This window comes from Anolis sagrei, chromosome X, assembly GCF_037176765.1.
Source record: "Anolis sagrei isolate rAnoSag1 chromosome X, rAnoSag1.mat, whole genome shotgun sequence".
NCBI classification, from domain to species: domain Eukaryota; kingdom Metazoa; phylum Chordata; class Lepidosauria; order Squamata; family Dactyloidae; genus Anolis; species Anolis sagrei.
In genome coordinates this window covers 90,528,207-90,548,673 of record NC_090034.1, presented here as the reverse complement: position 1 = coordinate 90,548,673, position 20,467 = coordinate 90,528,207, and the positions used below count along the sequence as shown (strand labels likewise).

The following is a 20,467-nucleotide window of genomic DNA, read 5'->3' as shown; positions in this document are numbered from 1 at the left end:
TATTATTTGAACTTATATGCCGCCACTCCCCTGGGGCTCGGAGCGGCTTACAAGAACAGGCTAAAATCGAACACAATTTAAAAACAATCAGAGATCAAAGGCCCGTCGAAATAGATATGTCTTACATGCCCTGTGGAAAGCTGATAAGTCCCGCAAGGCACGGACTTCAGGTGGCAGAGTATTCCAGAGTGATGGTGCCACTGCTGTAAAGGCTCAGCGTCTGGTTGCTGTTAGACGCAAGGTCTTGACACTGGGAATTTCCAATAGATCTTGGTCCTCAGAACGGAGGGATCTTTGGGGTTGGTAGGGGGTGAGGTGGTCCCTCAGGTACATTGGCCCCAGACCATGCAAGGCTTAAAGGTGAGTAGCATCACTTTGAAAGTGATCCGGTGCTCAATTGGTAACCAATCCACCTGCAGTAAGATTGGTGTTATGTGGCATCTCATCGGACTTCCCGCAAGAAGCCGAGCAGCTGCGTTTTGTACCAGCTTGAGCTTCTGGATCACCAACAGAAGAAGGCCAATGTAGAGGGCATTACAGTAGTCCAGTCTTGAGATGACTGTAGCCTGGACCACCGTAGCTAGGTCGTCCCTGGACAGGTAGGGGGGCAGCCGTCTAGCCTGCCGCAGATGAAAAAAGGCGGTTCTGCTAGCGGCGGAGACCTGGGCCTCCACCGTCAGCAGAGGGTCCAAAAGGATTCCCAGACTCTTTAATAATAATAATAATAATAATAATGCCTTTCTATCCCAAGATGCTTTATCATCTATATGTCAGGCCGGTGAAGTGCTGGAACAGTTATATGTTGTAGATCAGTCAGAGGCTGATGGTTTAACTGATGATTTACAGGAAAGATTGTGGGCTTTCCTGTAGCACAAAGTGATGGGCCCTCAAGTCTGGGAAATTCAGGTCTGGGTAATAATGGTTGTCTCTGTTAAAAAAACTGGCTCGGAAAGTGGAGGGTTTCAAGGCCAATCAGAGGAGCTGGAAGAAGCAACAACAGATAAGGAATTGAGTGGAGAGAGTGATAAGGAGGGTTTCCAGGAGACACCACCTGTAATTATGGAGATCAACAAAAGTCTTTGTTTACAAATCAGAGCCAAAAATAGAGTATGTCAATCTGAGAGATTACATGGGAAAGTTGTGGAGAACATTCATGGGAGACATAATGCTTTCATGGGTGTGTATTAAACAACAAGTTGTTTACCTTAAGGGCAGTTCAGGCAATGATGCGTTAGAGTGAGAAGCTAAGCCTGAGTTCTCTGGTTCCTAGTTCAAGTCAAGTCTTGGATTTAATATATCCTGGAAGTTTTTATGTTCCTGTTCATGTACTCCTGTTCAAGTTTTTAGTATACCTGCTTGCTTGTGGACTTACGCAGTACCTGTGTTTTCTGGCTGTTCCTGGACATTTTCACCTCTGGAACTTTATGAGATGTTTGGATTATTGTCTAGTTAACACCTGTTGGTAAACCTTTCGGATTATATTACTTTACTAGCCATCCCCTGCCATGCGTTGCTGTGGCCCAGTCTGTGTATGTGTGTTTTGTGTGTGTATATATTTGTGTATATGTGTGTTTGCGTATATGTGTGTGTGTGTGGTTTTGCTCATGTGTTGTAATATATTTTGTTTTTTGGCTTTTTACGTCTCTTCTGCTGTGTTTTTCAGTATTTTTATGAGTTATGGTCACTCGTTGGCCTGATAGGTCTATTGTGTCCAAACTTGGTGTCAATTTGTCCAGTGGTTTTTGGTTTGTGTTAATCCCACAAACCAACATTACATTTTTATTTCTATAGACTAACTGTACCCGCCACACTTTGCTGTGACCAACCTTCCCTCTTTCTCTCCTTGTTTCCCTCCTTCCTTCACTCCCTCTCCTTCCTACCTTCCTTCCTTCCCTTCCTTCCTTCTCTTCCTTCTCTATCTCTTTCCTTCCTTTCCCCTTTTTCTTTCTCTTCTGCTGTCTCTTTTCTTCCTTCTCTTTCCTTCTTTCCTTCCCTCCTCCTTTCTTTACATCTTCCCCCTTCCTTCGCTCCCTCTTTCCTTCCCATTTATCTTTCCTTCTCTCCTTCCTTCCTTCTCTAACTTTCCTTACTTTCCCCTTTTTCTTTCCCTCTCTCTTTCTCTCCTTTCTTCCTTCTCTACCGCTTTCCTTCCTTCCTTCTCTCTTTGCTTCCATGCTTCCTTTTCCCTTCTTTCTTTCTTTCCCTCCCCTTTTCTTCTTTCTTTCTTTCTTTCTTTCTTTTCTCCCCTTCCCTCCCTCTTTCTTCCCTTTTTTCTGTATTGTCATTTAGCTTTTTGGGGCTTTTAAAGTCCCTTCTGTGTTTTTCAGTGTTTTTATGAGTGAAGGGCATACATTGGGTTGTTATGTGTCTTGTGTCCCCCAGTGGTTTTTGAGTTCAGTTAATCCCACAAATGAACATTACATTTTTATTTATATAGATGACACATTTGGATTATTGTTTTGTTAACACCTGTTGCAAAATCCTTTTGGATTATATTTCTTATTTCTGTTTTTTATATGCTTTTTGTGTGTTTTTACAATAAACTGTTTGGATTGTTGTAAGTTTTCCGGGCTGTATGGCCATGTTCCAGAAGCAGTCTCTCCTGACATTTCGCCTGCATCTATGGCAGGCATCCTCAGAGGTTGTGAGGTCTCTAAACTGTTTGCTTATATTCCTGGACTCTTGTGTGGTGTAGTGGTCATAGGTGTTTCCAGACCTGGAGTGCAACATTATACCTGTCAAAGTTTTTCAGTCTCAGTTTCAGTCCATTTTTGAAGAATTCACTGAATTCACACGTCTCTGTCTATGTTAGGAATAGAAAGAACTTAAGGTTTGAAAAAGAACACAGAAGAAAGCCAAAGGAAGAGATTTCTCCACCCACATTCCCAAGAGCTTCGGGTTTGAAATGTCTCCACTTCCAGAGCTTCAGCTTCCACCACATCTCTGTCATCCTCATCATCAAGAGTTGAGTCTATTTCCCCCTAATCCCCGGATCTCACTCGTTGCACCTCTCCGAGCAAGAGTGAGCATCAAAAGGAAGCAGGCCCAAGCGTGTGGCTGTTTATTTGGCTATGAAATCTACGTGATCAAATTCACCATGGCAATGCAGCACGGCACACGAGCCCAGGCAGACGGGAGCTGCTGCTCAGAGGAAGTGGATGCTAGTTTCCCCATATGTTCTGCCGGCTGATGAAGATTCACAGCAATAATTAGGGGTGGATCTTGCTTCCTTTTCTCCACCAGAGGATCTCAACAGGGAGGCTGGAGATGGGAGGGGTAGAATGGGAGCCCGGATCTGTGCCAGTGACTCAGAGTTCGGTACAAAGAGGCTGTGCAATTAAAGCACACCCTTTCGGTGAAGGCAGCGACCTCTGAGAAGGTGGGGAGGACAGCTGGGCCATGGCTACGCTGTCATTTCCCATGAGGATTGTTCAATTCGTGGCAGCACAAAACACTAACAGTTATGCACAGAGGCAAAGCCCAACATTTAAGATCCCAGTAGGGTGGCCTTTTACAGCTGAAAGGTGGTAATTTTGTCAGTGCCAGTTGTTTTTAAGTGCAGGCCAAGGTCTTTAAGCACTGCACCCAGTGTGGCTATCACCACTGGGATTACCTTGGCTGGCTCATGCAAGAGTCTTTGCAGTTCAATCTTTAAATCCTTGTATCATGTCAACTTTTCCAGTTTTTTCTCTTCAATCCTGCTGTCATCTGGGACTGCAACATCGACAATCCATACTTTGTTTTTTAACACGATCGTGAGGTTAGAAGTATTATGCTCCAAAATTCTGTCAGTCTGAATTCAGAAGTCCCAGAGTAGTTTGACGTGTTGTTGTTGTTGTTGTTGTTGTTGTTATTATTATATTATTATTATTATTATTATTATTATTATTATTATTTATTTGAAACACAACAAGATGAGTCCACAGCAGACACTCTGCTGGCTGTTGAATTGGATCACACGTCAGACACTTCCCAAGTGCCTAGGACTGTGTGATGTATCGGCGAATAATGTGTGCAGATCCCAGTAAGGTGGCTTTTTGCAGCAGGCAGATGGTAATTTTGTCAGCGCCGATTGTGTTTAAGTGCAGGCCAAGGTCTTTAGGCACTGTACCCAGTGTGCCGATCACCACTGAAACCACCTTTACTAGTTTGTGCCAGAGTCTTTGCAGCTCAATTTTTAAATCCTCATATCGTGTCAGGTTTTCCAGTTGTTTCTCTTCAATCCTGCTGTCACCTGGGATTGCGACATCGACGATCCATACTTTGTTTTTTAACACGATTGGGAGGTCAGGAGTATTATGCTCCAAAACTCTTTCAGTCTGAATCTCGAAGTCCCAAAGGAGTTTGGCGTGTTCATTCTCTGTAACTTTTTCCAGCTTGTGATCCCACCACTTCTTTGTCGCAGGAAGATGGTATTTGTGGCACAAGTTCCAATGGATCATCTGAACAACGGTGTTATGTCTCTGCTTGTAGTCTGTCTGCGCGATCTTCTTGCAGCAGCTGAGGATGTGATCTATTGTTTCATCTGCTTCCTTGCAAAGTCTACATTTGGGATCTGTCGTCGACTTTTCAATTCTGGTTTTGATGGCATTTGTTCTAATGGCTTGTTCTTGGGCTGCCAGAATCAGGCCCTCCGTCTCCTTTTTCAAAGTTCCATTTGTGAGTCACAGCCATATTTTTTCTTTGTCAATTTGTCTCTCAATTTTTCCCAGGAACTGTCCATGGAGAGCCTTCTTTTGCCAGTTTTCTCTTCTGCTCTGCATTGTGTTTTTACGGTATTTCCTCTTCGTCTTTTGCACTTTAAGCAGTTTATTACTATTGACTCCCCTCAATGTTGATGGGGGAATTATTATTATTATTATTATTATTATTATTATTATTATTATTATGTCAAAGGCTAGATGAGCATGTGTTGGGGGTGGTTTGGCTGACTATATATCCAAATAGCAGCACTCTCAATTCTGCTTTTCCTTGATCCATTCTGGCTGAAAGAGTCTAGACTAGAGCCCTAGTTCAAAAACAAACTGTGCTGTTTCTGTGTGCATGCGCTTGCACATATGTGCTTTGAAGTTTCCCTTTCAACTTATGGTGATCCCATTAATTGTATAGGTTTCCTCCCATAAGATAACCTTGATTAAGATAGTGTCTGCATTCTGACCTTAGGTCGGTTACCTATTCCAGTTTGTTGGCAAGTTCCAATGTGTGGCTTGCTCAGTAACATTTCTGAAGCTAAATAGGTTCAAATAGTGTGTGGCTTCTTTGTTATTTGGGGAGGTGGATCCATTGGAGGATTAGTCTGAATTTTAAAAGAGCTATTGAAGGTGTTCAACTGTATCTGCAAGATCACGTGAGCTTCTCGGATGGTTCCTTTAAAAGCCTAGAGTGGATTCACCAACCCACTGTCATGGGAACTGCCAGCTATTCCTGGCTCTGGTTCAGGCATTATGCCTCGATGGGCATCTGCTTTGGAACTTTCTGTCCTCAGCTTGGAAGAAAGGCGGGATATAAATAAAATGAGAGCACTTCGCATATGTCTGCTGAGATGCTGTAAACATCTCTCCCAAACTGGGTTGCTTTGATTTCAGCTCTGCACTAGATAATTGCATATCACTGCTGCAGATCTATTCAGGTTGCTTGCTACTGAGTGCCACCCCAGAAATGGCTGCTCTTCACTGGTAAAACCCTTTTGGTGTTGGTGGTTTGGCATTTGTGCCAGAGTAATGGTAGTAATAGTGCTGTGCCAGGAAGTTGACTCACATGTCGCAAATAATATCTCTAAGGAGAGAGGAGAACCCGGCAGAAAAGTGAGGGACAACCATATGAACAGTTTGTTTATGGATTCAAGGGAAGAAAAATGATTGTGTCTGCTTCTAATGAGTGGGATACCACAGTGTAGATCCCACAGCTATAGCATTATAGTAGCTTGCAAGGTTGAGTGATGGAGTGAGGAGGCAATAAACAGGGACCTTTTGTGGCTCCCTGTTTTCCGCAGGGGACGTTGGGAGGGATGCCTGCCCACTGGAGAGCAGGGTAACGTGCAAAGAATGTGACTCTGGGCATGCCAAGAATTTCTCCCAGTAGGAAAAGCACCATAAGAGGGAAACTCTTCCAATGAACATGTGTAGATTAACTGAATATCAGGCCAACACAACCCTGACCTATATTGCTTGGACCTTCTAGAACAGTTCCAGAACATTCAAGCTATATCGTTCTCCAATGAATCCCTCCTGCCCACTTCTAGGGTGATTCTTTTGTTGTGATCATACAGAGATTGGCATAAAATGTGCAGTCCAACTTTGGATGGAAGGATGCACCCTGGGAAAGAATTGCAAACATTTCAAACAGTACAGTTCGTCCCGCCGCAGGGACAACGAGTGACCGGATGATCAAAAACTGTTTTATTGATGCTCAGCCAGGATTTATTTATTTATTTATTTATTTGCAGTATTTATATACTGCTTTACTCACCCCTGTGGGGACTCAGAGTGGTTTACACAAAAATAACGGCAAAATTCAATGCCTTACATACATAAATCAAAACTCAAACCAACAACATATTACCTGTCATAAAATCAGTAGGACAGTTCACCATAAGATAAAATAAAAGGACATTCAAAACATGAAATATAAGAATTAAAACACCTAATAAAAGTGTTGCTGTAAGTTTTTCGGGCTGTATGGCCATGTTCCAGAAGCATTCTCTCCTGACGTTTCACCTGCATCTATGGCAGTCATTCTCAGAGGTTGCAGGCAAAACGTCAGGAGATAATGCTTCTGGAACATGGCCATACAGCCTGGAAAACCCACAATAACCCAGTAAAGGTAAAGGTTTCCCCCTGACATTAAGTCTAGTCAAGTCCGACTCTGGTGGGTGGTACTGATCTCTCATTTCTAAGCTGAAGATCCAGCATTGTCCATAGACACCTCCAAGATCATGTGGCCAGCATGACTGCATGGAGCACCGTTAACTTCCTGCCAAAGCAGTTCCTACTAATCTATTCACATTTGCATGTTTTCGAACTGCTAGGTTGGCAGGAGCTGGTGCTATCAATAGGATCTCACCCCGTCCCGCAGATTCAAACCACCAAATTTCCAGTCAGCAAGTTCAGCAGCTCAGCAGTTTAACAGCATATACACCTCTCATTTTCCCCTCACTATTAGGTGTGCTGGCTGGAAATAATGGGAAATGCAGTCCTCCCCCATGAGGAAGGACCCGAAGTTCCTATCCCTGCTGTAAGCAGACTAGGAGGTCAACAACTCCATCCTGTTGTGCTTCCCAAGCAAGACAAGATGCTCCATGTAGCCACTCTGCCATATTGTAATAATATGGACTAGGAGTGGGAATTGAGGGGTCCTCCTTATGTTGTCAAACGGCAACTCCCAAGGTTTGTTGTCTTGGGCTATTTTGGATAGAACTCCCAGCCAGCATGCCCACTAGTCATTAGTTCAAAGAACATGCTGAAATAATTTGAAGGCTCTCATTCCAGTCTTCTGATTCTGAGAGCCATTGGTTATGGCATCCTTCTGGTACTCCTTGCAAAAAAAAAAAAAAAAACACGAGGGAGGTGTTGGCAAGTTTGAGGGGAAACTCTAAATTTGTAGGAGAAAGAGAGAAATATTTAGGGGAGGTAACTATTAGAGAGGGATCCCTGAAACAGCAGGATGGCCTGGTTGTTCCTAGCAGGTATTCATATTTTGGGCTGAGAACAGAATGGCCAGAAAGCCTAAAGAGGGATTGCTCCATGCTGCAACATTTTGTTAATGTTCTCGTCTGTTCCAAGAACTGTTGACTGTGTTCTGCATCTGAAAATAGAGCACTATACTTTCTGACATTTTGCAGACAAAAAAAGAATCTTCTCATGCATATATGTAATACCACCATTTATCCCCCAAGGAACACTGCCTGCATACCGGGTGCACAGAAAATGCGTGGGGATACATAGATGAAAGATTGGCCCCCTTCTGAATGCTGTGTTCACTGGCTGTATAACAGATTGTCTTGTCCTGCCCTCGAAAGCTGGTTCCCCTCAGAATGCAAATTGGATTTGGGTGTACTCCGAATGGAAGGACTGTGGCAACCAGCAGCAGCAGCTCTGTCTATCGTAATTGGCAGTTATGGGAGGTTGGAACAGGAATGGCACACTGGTATTTCTATCTGTGTGCATGCACTTGTGTCCACAAGCACTAGACCAGTGTTTCTCAACCTTCCTAATGCCGTGACCTCTTAATACAGTTCTTTATGTTGTGGTGATCCCCAACCATAAAATTATTTTTATTGCTACTTCATAACTGTAATTTTGCTACTGTAAATATCTGATATGCAGAATGTATTTTCATTCACTGGACAAAATTTGGCACAAATATCCAATATACCCAAATTTGAATACTGGTAGGGTTGGGAGAGATTGGTTTTGTCATTTGGGAGTTGTAGTTGCTGGGATTTATAGTTCATCTACAATCAAAGAGCTTTTTGAACTCGAACAACAATGCAATTGAACCAAAATTGGCACACAGAACTCTCGTGACAAACGGAAAATACTGGAAGAGTTTGGTGCGAATTGACCTTGGGTTTTGGAGTTGTGGCTCGCCTATATCCAGAGAGCACTGTTGACCCAAATTTGAACACTGGTGGAGTCTGGGGAAAATAGACCTTGACATTTGGAAGTTGTCATTGCTGGGATTTAGAGTTCACTTACAATCAATGAGCATTCTGAACCCCACCAATGATAGAATTGGGCCAGACTTCCTACACAGAACCCCCCATTAACCAACAAAAATACTGTGCTTTCTGATGGTCTTTGGTGATCCCTCTGACACCCCCTGGGAACCCCCAGGGATCCCAGCCCCCAGGTTGAGAAACTCTACAGTAAACCAAAGCTGGAAAACTAGATTGTTTCCAGATGCCAGTTCTCTGCCCTCCCAAGGGCCATATAGAGTGATACAAATGCAAAACAACAACAAAATATCTCAACGTCAGAGTAAGCAAAATCTCCACTAGCTGAAGTAGATAGATGATAGATAGATAGATAGATAGATAGATAGATAGATAGATAGATAGATAGATAGATAGATATTGCATGTTTAAGGTTGCGGGGGAGGGGGGGAGAGTGTGGTGTTACAGCCTGTTTACAAAGGATATTCCTGGAGGTTCCAGGAAAGATGATCTACATTTTGGGGACCACAAAAAGGGTAACCTAGGGACCTTGGAGAGATCAGGGATCACAAAAACACTTCCTTGTAGATCATATATGATATCGGCACCAACTTTCTCCCATCCTTGAACTAGTCTGTAGTTCCAATAATACAAAAGAACATAAACCTTTCATATGCCACAATTGTATGCTATCATTCTATAGTAGAGTCTGACTTTAGATCGACTGGCAGAAGGTTGGATAAGCGAAAATATTGGATAATAAATAGGGATTAAGGAAAAACCTGTCGTTGTTCATTCGTTCAGTCGTCTCTGACTCTTCGTGACCTCATGGACCAGCCCATGCCAGAGCTCCCTGTCGGCCGTCACCACCCCCAGCTCCCTCAAGGTCAGTCCAGTCACTTCAAGGATGCCATCCATCCATCTTGCCCTTGGTCGGCCCCTCTTCCTTTTGCCTTCCACTTTCCCCAGCATAATTGTCTTCTCTAGGCTTTCCTGTCTCCTCATGATGTGGCCAAAGTACTTCAACTTTGTCTCTAGTATCTTTCCCTCCAGTGAGCTGTCGGGTTTTATTTCCTGGAGGATGGACTGGTTGGATCTTCTCGCAGTCCAAGGCACTCTCAGAACTTTCCTCCAACACCACAGCTCAAAAGCATCGATCTTCCTTCGCTCAGCCTTCCCTAAGGTCCAGCTCTCACATCCGTAGGTTACTACAGGGAATACCATGGCTTTGACTAGGCGGATCTTTGTTGCCAGTCTGATGTCTCTACTCTTTACTATTTTATCGAGATTGGACATTGCTCTCCTCCCAAGAAGGAAGCGTCTTCTGATTTCCTGGCCACAGTCTGCATCTGCAGTAATCTTTGCACCTAGAAATACAAAGTCTGTCACGGCCTCCACATTTTCTCCCTCTATTTTCCAGTTGTCAATCATTCTTGTTGCCATAATCTTGGTTTTTTTGACGTTTAGCTGCAACCCGGCTTTTGCGCTTTCTTCTTTCACCTTGATTAGAAGGCTCCTCAGCTCCTCCTCGCTTTCAGCCATCAGAGTGGTGTCATCTGCATATCTGAGGTTGTTAATGTTTCTTCCAGCAATTTTCACCCCAGCTTTGCATTCATCCAGCCCCGCACATCGCATGATGTGTTCTGCATACAAGTTAAAAAGGTTGGGTGAGAGGATGCAGGAAAAACCTATTAAACATCAAATTACGTTATGATTTTACAAATTAAGCACCAAAACACCATATTTTAAAACAAATCGACAGAAAAAGCAGTTCAATACATGGTAACATTATGTAGTAATTACTGTGTTTATTAATTTAGCACCAAAACATTGCAATGTATTGAAAGAGCTGTGGATCTGGGCAGGAGGCAGACTGCATTGGATAATACAGAATGTTGGATAAGCGAAGGTTGGATAAGTGAGACTCTACTGTACTTCACAATGATGAGGGTGTGTGGGGCGATTGGCCAGCCTCCGTGGCAAATCCGTGGTGCAATCCCAGCACCCATGCCCCATCTCGTCTGCAGTGACACTTCCCAATCATTTGTGGGAAGGTGTTGCAGCATGACTTCCCCCCGTGCTGGCCCAACGAAGCCTCCCATGTTGTGGGCAAAGCATCATAGGATACTTGCACCACAGTTGATCCATGGAGCTCTGCCAGAATTTAGTGTGCATTGTGTGATGGGCAGAATAGGGCTCCATGGATCAACTATGGATGCTTGTGAAGACACATATGATGAAGTCTCTGGCTACATCCTATGAAGTCCTGTGATTGGCAGTTTAGGAAGCATCTTTTTGGGAAGTGCCCAAGGATGCCAGAAAATGCAGCCATAACAATATCATAGCACTTCAGTTATGTAGTGTGAAATGACCCATAGGTGCAAAATCCTATATGCCATTTCTGTCTGACTTTGCTTTCTCTAGTGACTTGAATCAAAATTAATGTACCCGGAGTACCTAGGAAGGGAGATGAAACTTCAAAGATTTTGTCAGTGTTGTAAATATGGTCACAATAGGGTCACAATAACAAAAGATATTACTTGCTGGAGACTGAAAGAGAAGGAGAGCTTCACCTTACCCTGTGGTCTCTCCGTCTAGCACAGTTGTCCTCAACCATTCCTAATGCTGCAACCCTTAATACATGTTGTGGTGACTCCCAACCATAAAATTATTTTGGTTGCTACTTCATAAATGTAATTTTGCTATTGTTATTAATCATCATATACATATCTGATATGTAGGATGTATTATCATTCATTGGACCAAATATGACACAAATACCCAATATGCCCAAATTTGAATACTGGTGGGTTTGGGGTGTGTGTGTGTGATTTTTGTCATTTTGGAGTTGTAGTTGTTGGGATTTATAGTTTACCTACAATCAAAGAGTATTCTTAACTCCACCGACAATGGAATTGAACCAAACAGAACCCTCATGACCAACAGAAAATACTGGAAGGGTTTGGTGGGCACTGACCTTGCATTCTGGAGTTCACCTGCATCCAGAGAGCACTGTGAACTCAAACAATGATAGATGTGGACCAAACTTGGCACTAATATTCAATATGCCCAAATGTGAACACTGGTGGAGTTTGGGGGGAAATAGACCTTGACATTTGGGAATTGTTGCTGGGATTTATAGTTCACCTTCAATAAAAGAGCATTCTGAATCCCACCAATGATAGAATTGGGCCAGACTTCTCACACAGAACCCCCATGGCCAACAGAAAATACTGTTTTCTGATGGTCTTTGGTGACTCCTCTGGCACCCCATTGAACCCCCCAAGGGGTCCTGACTCCCAGGTTGAGAAATGCTGCTCTGGCAGCCTTTTATATTTTATGGTGAATAATAATAATAATAATAATAATAATAATAATAATAATAATAATAATTTTCGTGTCAGGAGTGACTCAAGAAACTGCAAGTCGCTTCTGTTGTTCCTCTGTCAGCTCCAGCTCCCCATGCAGGGACATGAGAGGCATCTCCTGGGCAATGTCCTTGCTGATGGCCAATTGTCTCACACCAGAAGCGAATAATAATAATAATCATAATCATCTTTATTTATATCCCACCACCGTCTCTGAAAAGGGACTTGGGTGGCTTACAAGACACTCCAAGGTGCAGCATAATATAAACGATACATAAAACAGTATCACATAAAAATTATACAAAGAATGGGGTGTCTATCCCCTGTCAGCTCCCTTGTTTTCTGTGCTATGCCTAGAGAAGGGAGAGCTCACTTGAATTTCTGCTGCCAGCTCACTTTCTCACCTGCATGCCATTCCTTGTCACCTGTGGTGAGCAGAGAAGCAAGGGTATGGAAGTCACTTACTCCTGCTGCCTTTTGAAACGGCACCTTTGACATTCCTGCAGAAGGAGAACATAAGGATAGCCAAATAAAGGCAACTTAGTATGTAAGGAGCAGCAGGAGAGAGAAAAATATGTGTAACTACAATTCCAAACTACGTAGCAATGCTGCCTGGGGGGAGTCTGTAATTAAAAAATAACTCCTTCAAGTTAAGTGAAGTGTCCCAGAGCTTGGTGATAGTGCCCATCTTGCAGAAGTTTCCTGGGTTCATTATAACAAGCCTTTCACTCTTTGCTGGTAAATGGTATAATAAAAGACAAGAGCTGGTGGGTGAGAATTCAGGATCTCCTCCTTTGAGGGGAACACACAACAGGGCCTGGCCTCAATCGCATCCACCCACGGGAGAGGAAGAGAGAGATGTGCTGTGTGAAAAGCACCAATGTACAAAGCAAGGCACATACCCCCACTCCCGCGACAGCAGCCTGTCTTCTCTCTCTCGTTCTCTCTCGTTCTCTCACTCATACACACACACACACACATATTCTCCCCACCCTCCCACCCCCCAATGCGCACACACAGCCGGTGGAATTTGTGTGTGGGCTTTGCTTGCAGAAATGCAGAGCTAACATAGTCGTGCACCCACTAAGACTCGCGTGCCTGAGAATCCTTGCCTGCTCTGCCCAGATTCCAACTACGAAAGGGTCTAACAGAGATCTTGGAAGGTCACGCAAGCAATTGCCCCAGGACAAGACAAGACCAAAACGGAAGTGTAACATCAGATCACCCACCTTAGACCTGGACATCAATTTCTGCGGCATCCATCCAAGCTCAGTATCCTGTCTTATCCGTAGCCAGCAGTGGAAGCACTAGCACCAAAAAGAGGCTCTGTATCCAGCTGTTGCTTTCAAGGTGGACAGTCTGCCCTCCTGCCTCGAAGATGTATCGGATCTGATTCAGCTTGCTTTTGTTGTTGTTCTTCCAGGCTCACCCCTTCCACTCAAACACAGTTTGGCAAACTCGATGCTGGAACCATCACCAGGCAAGATCACCAGTAAGACACTCCTGCAAGGTAAGGTCAGTTGCAGTGGCAGAAATGCATCTGTGGAGTTTGAACAGGACCCTTCTTGGGGGTTGTTTGAGCAAGAGTTTGAAGCTGAAATCACTGCTCACAGTTAAGATTTTTTCCAGCGTTTGCTGTTTCCTCCCTGCTAATGAAAATATCTTTCAAACTCTGCTGAAATCTCAGCATCGGGCCGGTGGCAATCAACCTGCCTTACACTCGGCATGTTTGCCAGTTCTAGGGCCTCTGTGACCCTTGGAGATTCTCTAAAAGCAAAACATCCCTCTACCCTTGGAAAAATGTTGGTTTTTTTTAGTGATACCCAGGGTGAATGTGTCCATTCTTGATTTCCATTCTCTTAGAACAGAGAGAAACGTCTGCAATAGTGAAATTCTGAGTAGTTTATCTCCATCCACAAAAGCAAAATAGCTTGCGCTGAGGTTAGCCTGTTTCCTTTCCTGAGAAACTTAAGTGATATTTGTCTTGACTGTTCTAATGTAGCACAAATCCTCTTTAGAACAGTGGTTCTCAATCTTCCTAATGCAACGACCCCTTAATACAATTCTTCATGTTGTGGTAACCCGCAACCATAACATTACTTTAGTTACTACTTCATAACTGTAATTTTATGTTATGCATCGTAATGTAAATATCTGATATGCAGGATGTCTTTTCATTCACCGGACCAAATTTGGCACAAATACCAGCTATGCTCCAATTCGAATACTGGTGGGGTTGAAGGGGATTGATTTTGTCACTTGGGAGTTGTAGTTGCTGGGATTTATAGTTCATCTGCAATCAAATAGCATTCTGAACTCCACCAACGATGGAATTGACCCAAACTTGGCACACAAAACTCCTATGATCAACAGAAAATACTGGAAGGGTTTGGTGGGCACTGACCTTGAGTTTTGGAATTGTACTTTACCTACATCCAGAGAACACTGGATTCAAACAATGATGGATCTGGACAAATTTGGCACGGATACTGAATATGCCTAAATGTGGACACTGGTGGAGTTTGGGGGAAATAGACCTTGACATTTTGGAGTTGTAGTTGCTGGGATTCTGAAGAACAGAATAGAATTGGGCCAAACTTCCACAGAGAACCCCCATGACGAACAGAAAACACTGTATTTTCTGGTGGTCTTTGGTGACCCCTCTGACACCCCCTCACAACTCCCCCCCCCCCAGGGGTCCTAACCCCCAGATTGAGAAACGCTGCTTTAGAAGAAACCTAGTGTAGGCACAAAGTAAGGGCCTTTTGTGCACCGAGACCTGAGTTCAAATTCTGGCACCATGAGTTAAAAGTACCAGCTGAGGTATGTTTTCCTTCACCTTCATAGTGGTATGAAATATCTTTGCAAAGAGACACAATTTAGAGATCTCCTGCCAGGCAGAGCAAACAATACTGAACATAGAAAAATAGTTTATATGAGACTTGGCTGTTCCCTCTGATGTTATCTGGTTAGAGCAGATGTGTTCTTCAAGATGTGATTGGGCTACAATCCTCACCATCTCATTCCTTCAACTTGGAACAGTGGTGGCGCCATGGATTAAACCCTTGTGCCAGCTGACCTGCTGACCTGAAGGTCAGCGGTTTGAATCTGCAAAATGGGGTGAGCTCCCATCTCTCAGCTCCAGTTTCCCATGTGGGGACATGAGAGAAGCCTCCCACAGGATGGTAACACATCGAGGCATTCCCTGAGCAACATCCTTGCAGACAGCCAATTCTTCAACTGTGCTTGGGGCAGCGGGGGTGGGGGGGGGGGGTGGGCGCTAATTGGTCTTGGAGTCCAACAGCTTTTCTGTCTTGGCTCTGTTTGACAATTCATACTTGAGAGGCTGCCATGGAATACCAGGTTCTAAAACAGTTTCTCAACCTGGGGTTCGGGACCCCGGGGGGGGGGGGTCATGAGGGGGTTTCAGAGGTGTCGCCAAACACAGTATCTTCTGTTGGTTATAGGGGTTCTGTGTGGGATTTTTGGCCCAATTCTACCATTGGTGGGGTTCAGAATGCTCTTTGATTGTAGGTGAACTATAAATCCCAGCACCTACAACTGCCAGATATCAAGGTCTATTTTCCCCAAACTCCACCAGTGTTCACATTTGGGCATATTGAGGATTCATGCCAAGTTTGGTCTAGATCCCTCATTGTTTGAGTCCACAATGGTCTCTGGATGTAGGTGAACTACAACTCTAAAACTCAAGGTCAATGTCCACCAAACCCTTCCAGTATTTTTGGTGGTCATAGGAGTTCTGTGTGCCAAGTTTGGTTCAATTCCATCATTGGTGAAGTTCAAAATGCTCTTTGATTGTAGGTGAACTATAAATCCCGTAACTACAACTCCCAAATGACAAAATCAATCCCTCCCAACCCTAGCAGTATTCAAATTTGGATATATTGGGTATTCGTGACAAATTTGGGCCAGTGAATGAGAATACATTCAGGTATTCACAACAGTGGCAAAATTGCAGTTATGAAGTAGCAACGAATATAATGTTATGGTTGGGGGTCACCACAACCTGAGGAACTGTATTAAGGGGTCATGGCATTAGGAAGGTTGAGAAACATTGTTCTAAAAGGCTGTATTTGAGAGGGAAGAATGACCAACTTCCTCTGCATATTCCAAACCCTGTGGAATTCATGGGGTCACCATAAATTGACAGGTGACTTGAAGGTGAAGAAAAATACACATGCAGTAAGCAGTGGATTTAGGTGCCAGCTACAAAAGTTCAGTGCGTAAAAGCCCTAATTGCAAACATCTTTTTGCAAAGCTTACTTTCTGGAGATATAACAGCACCTGCATTTTTGCATTAGCAATGGGAAAGGCAGCTTGTTTATTACCAGCCTTAATCCCTTCTGGGGAAAAGGAGGGTTAATGCCTCCCCCATGGAATTCAAAGAGGCCCTCGTCTCCTCCTATGTCTCACTCATCAGCAAAAAGGTGGTTGTGTCATGTCCCTTGACACTGGCTGTTATGAGCCAGTCTCTTCCCCAGGGACAGAAAAGAATGTCTAATGACAGTTATTGTGATGGGATTGGGCAGCAATGCCATCCGAAGGCTATTGAATAAATGCAGAAATCTGTGTCCTGAGAGGTGATGGGCAGCAATTATAATAGGACAGGGAGAAGGCTCAGAGTGGAACACTATGAAACCTAGAGGGTCAACATAATTGGCTATCCTTCTATGGTGTGGATGTGTATGCATATATGTATGCATGCATGAGGGCATCATTTGGATTTCTATGGAAAGGGAGAAAGATCCATTATTTTGTTTGTGTATGTAATATATCCTAAATATATCCTAGCCACAGTGGTCCACGCTCTGTTTACATCCCGCATAGATGTAACCACTGGGACTGTGGCACAGCTGGCTAGGAGTCAGCTGCATTAAGATCACTGCTTACCAAAAGGTCATGAGTTCGAAGCCAGCTCAGATTGGAGTGAGCATCCGACCAATTTGTGTAGCTTGCTGTCGACCTTTGCAGCCCGAAAGACAGTTGTATCTGTCAAGTAGGAAATTTAGGTACCACTTATGCGGGGAGGCAAATTTAACTAATTATGAGGCCATAAAAATCTCCAGCAAGTATGCAAAGAATGAGGAAGTACTTCATCTGTGTCACAAGGAGCCCCCGGTGGCGCAGTAGGTTAAAGCCCTGTGCCGGCAGGACTGAAGACCGACACGTAACAGGTTTGAATCTGGAGAGAGGTGGATGAGCTCCCTCTGTCAGCTCCAGCTCCTCATGCGGGGACATGAGAGAAACCTCCCACAAGGATAAAACATCAAAATCATCTGGGCGTCCCCTGGGCAACAGGATGCTCCTGACACGACAAAAAAAAAAAATCAGTGTTACAAATGAAGTAACAGCTCCCCTGGTGGCCAAAATACCCTCAAGAAAAGCTGGAATGTTAAATTGCCTCTGTGTCTTTCTATATATATTGTGTGTCTATGGCAATGAAAGTTTACCATGTATATGTACATTATAATCCGTGCTGAGTCCCCTGCAGGGTGAGCAAGGTGGAATATAAATACTGTAAATAAATAAATAATAGATTACTGCAACACACTCTACGTGGGGTTGCCTCTGAAGACTGTTTGGAAGCTCCAGCTAGTCCAACGCTCGGCAGTCAGGTTGTTCCCTGGAGGGGGGTACAGGAAGCATACAACCCCCTTGTTATGCCAGCTCCACTTGCTGCCTTCTGAGCACAATTCACAGTGCTGGTCTTGACCTATAAAACCCTAAACTGTTCCAGCACAGCTTATCTGTCCGAACGTATCTCCCTTTATGAATCCCCAAGGACCTTCAGATTGGCTGGAGAAGCCCTGCTCTCGGTCCCACCACCATCGCAGTCACACTTGGTGGGAATGAGAAACAGGGCCTTCTTGGTGCTGGTCCCTTGGCTGTGGAACTCCCTCCCTAATGAGATCAGATCTGCCCCCTCCCTCATGAACTTCCAGAAGAAACTCAAACCGTAGTTATGGGATCAAGTGCTTGCAGAATAGATGTTTTTAATGGACTTTTTCGCTGATGGCAATGGATTGATTTGGAAGACGATGTGAAATGGCAAACTGTTTTAATGCATCTATAATTGTTTTTAATGTAGGTTAGTATATTATGCTTGTTTATTATTTGGCACTGAATGGTGCCTGTTGGTAGCTGCCCTGAGTCCCTCTTCAGAGGTGAGAAAGACAGGATAGAAATGCTCCTAATAAATAAAGGCACAAAATCCAATCTGACCCTGGAAAGTAAGCATGTTCATCCCTGGTTAATACTTGGGTGGAAGATCTCCCATGAATACCAGCTGCTTGGGGCTATATTTCAGAGGAAGGAAGTGGCAAAACCTCTTCTTATTCCTTGCCTTAGAAAACACTATGAAATTCATGAGATCACCATAAATTGACAGGGAAATTATAAGTATGTTCAAAAGTAAGTCAATCTATTCTCAACCGCAGCCAAAGTCTGTCCACCAAATTGGGAATGTTGCTGGCAAGCTAGAAATCTTCCCTCTTCTGTTTCGACTCCTTAGCCTCATCACACTAGACCAATGTTTTCCAACCTTCCTAATGCTGCGACCCCTTTAATACAGTTCTTCATGTTGTGGTGACCCCCAAACATAAAATTATTTTCGTTGCTACTTCATAACAGTCATTTTGCTACTGTTATGAATTGTAATGTAAATATCTGATATGCAGGATATATTTTCATTCTCTGGACCAAATTTGGCACAAATACCCGATATGCCCAAATTTGAATACTGATAGGGTTGGAGGGGATTGATTTTTGTCATTTGGGAGTTGTAGTTGCTGGGATTTATAGTTCACCTACCATCAAAGAGCATTCTGAACTTCACCACCGATGGAATTGAACCAAACTTGGCACACAGGACTCCCATGACCAACAGAAAACACTGGAAGGGTTTGATGGGCATTGACACTGAGTTTTGGAGTTGTAGTTCCCCTACAATCAAAGAGCACTGTAGACTCAAACTATTTGTTTGTTTGTTTGTTTGTTTGTTTATTACATTTATATTCTGCCCTTCTCACCCCATAGGGGACTCAGGGCGGAGCACAGCATATATAGGGCAAACATCCAGAATTCATTATATGCATACATAAACATTAAAAACATTTATCTCAATATTAAAATACACTGTTTAAAACCATCTGATGGATGGTTGGATCTGGATGGATCTGGGTGGATCTGGACTAAACTTGGCACAGTGATGCATCTGGACCAAACTTGGCACAATAATGGATCTGGACCAAACTTGGCACGAATACTCAATATACCCAAATGTGAATACTGGTGGAGCTTCGGGAAAATAGACCTTGACATTTGGGAGTTGTAGTTGCTGGGATTTATAGTTCACCTACAATCAAGGGCATTCTGAACCCCACCAGTGATAGAATTGGGCCAAACTTCCCACACAGAACCCCCATGACCAAAAGAAAATACTGTGTTTTCTGATGGTCTTTGGTGACCCCTCTGACACCCTCTCGCGACCCCCCTCAGGGGTCCCGACCCCCAGGTTGAGAAACACTGCACTAGTGCATGGATCTACTTTCAATTTGGTTTCTGCCTCCTGCATAATTCTGGGGTTTGTAGTTTAGTGATACCCAGGTCCTGTCTGGCTGAGCAGTTGAAAAGCCCCTCCTCTAAACTACAAGGCCCAGAATTCTGCAGGAGGCAGAAACCAAATTGAAAGTGGATCCATACTCTAGTGCAGTGTTTCTCAACCTGGGGGTCGGGACCCCTGAGGGGGTCATGAAGGGGTGTCAGAGGGGTCGCCAAAGACCATCAGAAAACACAGTATTTTCTGATGGTCATGGGGATTCCATGTGGGAAGTTTGAGCCAATTCTATCATTGGTGGGGTTCAGAACACTCCTTGATTGTAGGTGAACTATAAATCGCAATATCTACAACTCCCAAATGTCAAAGTCTATTTTCCCCAAACCCCATCAGTGTTCACATTTGGGCATATTGAGTATCCATGCCAAGTTTGGTCCAGATCCATCATTGTTTGAGCCCACAGTGCTCTCTGGATGTAGGCGAACTACAACTCCCAAACTCCCAAACTCAAGGTCAATGCCCACCAAACCCTTCCAGTATTTTCTGTTGATCATGGGAGTTCTCTGTGCCAACTTTGGTTCAATTCCATTGTTGGTGGGGTTTAGAATGCTCTTTGTTTACATGTTAACTATAAATCCCAGCAACTACAACTCCCAAATGACAGAAGCAATATCCCCGCCAACCCCACCAGTATTCAAATTTGGGCCTCCCGGGTATTTGTGTCAAATTTGCTCCAGTGAATGAAAGTACGATCCTGCAGATCATTATTTACATGGCGATTCATAATGTTAGGGTTATGGTTGGGGGTCACCACCACATGAGGAACTGTATTAAGGGGTCGCGGCATTAGGAAGGTTGAGAACCACTGCT

The 20,467-nt window shown here is 43.9% G+C and overlaps 1 protein-coding gene across 8 annotated transcripts in view; it reads left to right on the top strand.

Moving 5' to 3' along the window:
* LOC132780240 (myelin-associated glycoprotein) overlaps positions 1-20,467 on the top strand; it is a 103,824-nt gene that overhangs the window by 34,908 nt on the left and 48,449 nt on the right. For 6 of the 8 annotated variants that reach the window (XR_010908729.1, XM_067460690.1, XM_067460696.1 and 3 more), the window contains exon 2: positions 13,445-13,531. The exons of 1 other annotated variant lie outside the window; for it this stretch is intronic. The gene's annotated coding sequence lies outside the window, so the exon portion shown is untranslated. Of the gene's footprint in view, positions 1-12,996; positions 13,532-20,467 lie in introns of those variants that run through there. One more of the 8 variants, XM_067460691.1, reaches the window with a different exon arrangement.